This window comes from Equus quagga, chromosome 13 (assembly GCF_021613505.1).
Source record: "Equus quagga isolate Etosha38 chromosome 13, UCLA_HA_Equagga_1.0, whole genome shotgun sequence".
In the NCBI taxonomy this organism is placed as follows: domain Eukaryota; kingdom Metazoa; phylum Chordata; class Mammalia; order Perissodactyla; family Equidae; genus Equus; species Equus quagga.
Window position 1 is genome coordinate 91379071 of NC_060279.1, and position 4981 is coordinate 91384051.

Genomic DNA, 4981 nt, shown 5'->3' on the forward strand with positions numbered 1-4981 from the left:
GACAATATATTCTTTAATTTTTCTACACTTCAGGAGGCTACTAGCTGTAGCTGGCCAACAGACTTTCACCCCAACGTTATTTAATAACTTTCTGAATTGCAGTTTTTAAAGAAAGTATTATAGTGAGCGCCACACAAATAAGTCAAGGGGCAAAGTGTATTTTTATTTATACATTTCCAGTTGCCTAGAGAGTTTTCTTAGGAAAAAAATCTCTCAATTAGGAGCTATTCAGATACTTTTGTATTTGTCAAAGAAAATATAAATTTAAGGAGTCATTATGTGACCAAACATTTCTATCTTCTTTCTGTCAGACAAATTTATCTGCACATAGTTCTGTTATACTTGTATTTGAAGCCAGGTCAGAAATAAATGCCCAACTTTTTCAATATGCTGACTAGAAAAACAAGCTGGTACTTGTGGCTGTAGATTCTTTCCAAAATACTGTGATACAGAACCTACTGTGTGCTCAGCCTCTGAATATGAAAATCTTTAATATGGGACTGCTGGGGCTGGCCTGGTGGCTTAGTGGTTAAGTTCGCACGCTCCACTTTGACGGCCTGGGATTTGTGGGTTCGGACCCCAGGCACAGACCTACACATGGCTCATCATGCCATGCTGTGGAGGCATCCTATACACAACAAAGAAGAAGACTGGCATGGATGTTAGCTCAGGGACAACCTTCCTCAAGCAAAAAGAAGACTGTCAACACATGATAGCTTAAGGCCAATCTTCTTCACCAAAAAACAAAACAAAACAAAAACAAAAACAAAATATACACACACATATATATATACGGGACTGTCTCCCAAGGACCCAGAAATTAACCAGAATAGTCTATCCAACATTTACTTCCTTCACCCCACCCTGTATGATACAGTTAATTGTTTATAACTGGCTATAAATTCCTCAAGGGGATGAACAGTAGCTTAATCTTATATCCCAGAGAGGCAAGGCAGCCTAATAAAATGAACACAGATTTTGAAACCAGACAGACATGGATGGACTCATCCTACCACATATCAGCTGTGTAGCCCTGGTCAAGCCCCTTAAGATGCATGTATATATACACGTACGAGGAGTAAATGCCAACCAGAGGGCATGCCCTCTAAGAGTTTAAAACCTAAAAATGGCCATTATGGTTGGTACAAGGAAGATGAAGGACTTAGGCAAGTCTGGCTACTTTCAACCAAAAGAAATTCCCTGTGACGCTGCCTCAGGGCTGGAATACCTGGGTCCCTGCTAAGCTAGCAACTTACCGGAGCTCCTTAATGTCACAGAAGCAAATAAATGAAAATCAGACCGACAGATGCCAAAAGTTATTTTCAAGAATTCTTCACAGATGAAGCCTGATAAAGCATTGCATCAAAAATTAAACAGAAATAAACTTTCGGGAAGATGAACATGAATGATTTGTTTGCACTTCTTAATACAAGCAATTCGAGTGCTATTCAGACCCATCGCCATTTGAGAGCTGGGTCAACAATGACTCAGCTTGAAAAACTCCATATTGTTTTTAAAAGCAATGTATGGTTTTAGTTATGCAGTTAATACAATCTGGATGCCCCTTTCCCCCCAAATTATAAACTAATTTTCATGCAAGTGGCTGAAAAAGCAGCGCTTATCTTATATTTGAAAAAGTATACATCGAAGGTAATCCAATTCATCTGACCACATCCCCAGGGAAGGGCCCCCGCCCAGCACTCTGGGTACAGGACTTGAGGCGGGCGCGCTAGCTAAGCCAGTCCCAGTCCCTTGGTATGTGGTCCGCGACAAGAATCTGCAGTCCGAGCTGGATGGCATCCTGGACTTCAGACTAGGAATGTGAAGTCCAGAGAGGTGAAGAGGTTTCTCCAAGGCTCCAACTAGTTAGGTCAAGGCCTAGCCAAGGTCTCCAGTACTCTTTCAGCTAGGACAGGAAGCCTGTCACCATGCCCCTTGCAAGCCTTCCATTTCCCCATCTGTAGATGAGGAGACTAGACTAGGCATGATCTTCAAACTGGGTTGTTGCAAACCCAAGGGATTTCTGCTGGTCACCTTCCCTCCTCAAGCAGAGAACCTCTGAGTTTATCTATCTCACAAGGTGTGAAAGAAAAATTTTAAACAACTAGACCAGATGATCAATAAACTGTCACACTGACCGGGTAAATGAACACAGCGTTTAGGCTGCCAGGTGGTGAATGACAACAGCCACAGGAGATCACAGGAAGGCCCCACAAGAGGGCTAACACCTCTCAGAACACCACAGCACACCCAAGATGGGGAGGCCGACCAGACCACAGAGACAGACAACCACTCTCCCTTTTCAGTCTCCAACTGTGACGATCTGACGTGTCTCCCCACCACATACGGACGGATGAAACGCCTATGAGGCTGCAGTCTACAGCAGCCTCTGTGCAACCCTCACTCCTCCCAGACTGTCCTCTGCCAGAAGCCACCACCAGGCCCACGGGTCTGCACAGGGGACAACTTCTTCCATGTGTCCTCTATCAAAAGGAATGACTATTTTCTGATTCTGTATTGTCCTACACACATGCTCTGGCCTCCAACAAAAAAGGGGAGATGGGTAAGGGAGGAGGGGCAGAGCCAAAACGAAAGGTTAAAAAAAAAAAGGGAGAGGAGCTTTGAGCAGGCCAGTATTACAAAGATTCCACAGGCAGGGAGAGCCCTTCAAGACGTGTTACTAGGGGCAAACACTCGTCCACCGCCATCTCCCGCTCCACACCCCACCCCCAACTGGCACACCAACTGTTCCAGAAGGCCAAGGCTACCACCTCAGATCTCTGTAGCACCCAATGCCGCGATGGAAGCAAACGCGACAGTGGGGAGGCAGCCTCCGCGACCAGCGGAGAAATCTGACAGTCTCTGGAACATCAGTTACCAGTTTAGGAAGAAAAATCAGCTCTTTGTTCTTCGTCTCCTCTCTTCCTATTATGTAAACTCGGGCTGTGGGCATGCAGAAACTTTCTGGGCTGCCAGCGACGTTACAGCTCTGGAACACAAACTGAAGCTGTCCTGCACACACAGTTGTTTTTATTCTTAATTAGCTGTCACTTCCACATTAAGAATAAAAAACAAAACGCTATTTATACCGACATGCGGAGCATAAACTCTAAAATAAATTCAGAGAATTAATCATGATTCACAAGGCCAAAATTCAGAAATGAAGAGACACCAACAGAAATGAACTAAAACTTTAAGTCAATAATGGCAAAGACACATGCCACAGATAATTAGAATGACCAGACTCTGCCTGTCGGAAAACTTAGAGTCCTGAGAAGTTAGAAGATAAAGGCACCATATAGACCCACTACCGAACCCCGCCTCCCGCCCCGGTCTCCTATACAAACGCCCTAATATTGGATGAGTCAACGGGCCAACTCTGTACATGACAAGGAATGTTTTTTCTCAAATATGTTCACAGAGAAGTATTTCTAAATAAGTGCTGAAGTAAACAAAGTCTGATCAGAGCTCAGTTAGGAAATAAAGTCCTTCCAGTAAACGCTCCTTCACAGCTGGATGGCCGTTTTAATACGCAAGTGCCGCAGGGGAAAAGAAATCAGGCTTTTGATTTACTTAAGAAATAAAATAAATAAACCGAGAACATGCAAAAGGTTCTCTCCCAAGTTAAGGAAGGAAGACGGATGGCCGGCGTTTCTGTAAAAAGCACCTCTTCCCCGGCATAAACCTCCAAACCTGGAGCCCGACCTAAGGGCGTGGAAGAAAACAACCCAAGGAAAGGGGCTGAGGCACAGTTCCCAGCAATAAGCCCCAAGCCCCAATCCTGTCCGCCAGTTCCTGGCGCCCTTTCTCACTCTGCCAAATCAGGTAGCTCGGAAGACTTGGGGCGCGGCAGGGCTCCCTCGGAGACTTCCTGAACAGCAGTGAGTCCCCCCATCCAGCACGGATCTGCACGGAGGGAGCCATTCAGCTCCCGGCTGGGAGCGCCTGCAACACCAGAGGGCAGAAACCCGAGTGACACTTGGCACTCTCTCTTTCAACAAACAACCGCAGAGCTTTGCAAACCCAGGCCCTCACTGTGCTGAAGACCAGGAACGCGGAGCCTCCCTGGGGCAGAGGTGAACGAGAAAGAAGCCCACCCGCCCCACCCTCCCCAGAGGTCACCCTGCACACCAGAGGCCCTTAGGGAGGGCAAGACGGCAGCTCCTGCGGCCCCAGAGCAGTAAATACCAAGCGTGGCCACAAGCTCCCGATGGGACTGAGGGGAACTTGAGAGCTGGCATTTCCTCAGCCAGGGGTAAAACAAAAATACGACTTGTCAGCTCGAAAAATCCAGAAAAGCACACTCCTAAGTGCTCCCAAGGGGTGCTGGCCTGGAGGTGGAGGGGGGAGAGGGTACAACTGCCTCTTGACAATGGCTCAGAGGCGGGAGGGAAAGTGAGAAGGAGAAGAAAGACCTGTGAGCAGCTGCACTCTCCTTTTCCGAAGGACACAAAGCTGCAGAGCCCAGGGAGCTGAAGGGGCTGGGGCGCAAAATGGAGCGAGGAAGAATATGGGGCAACGGAAAGAGATCTAGCCCCCGCGCCCCACTAACCTTGGTAGAAGTGGGGGGAAAGGGGGAGACACTCCCAGGCTCCAGAGAGCAGCAACCCATCCCCCCCCCACAATTTCTCCGGATCTCCCAGGATCCCTGGGGATAAAACCCTGAGGGTCAGGGCACTGGAGCAATCTGCAGTCTACATCAGAGCCCAGAGAACCCTGGGCCCAAGCCAGCCCCTTCCCCTCCAAAGCCGAGGGATGGAGCCCAGAGAGGGGCCTGCCTGGAGGGGGGAAGCCCTCCGGGGGAATGGAGGGTCCAGGCTGCGGAGCTGGGAGAAGCAAGCCTGACAGGAACTCAAGGGGAAGAGAAGGAGCCTGGCAGGGCACAAGGGGGAAGAAAAGGTGCAGGAGGAAACAAGTCCATCAAAGAGAGAACTGCGAGAGGGGAATCAAAAGGGAGGGAGAATCTACCCAAGAACTGGGG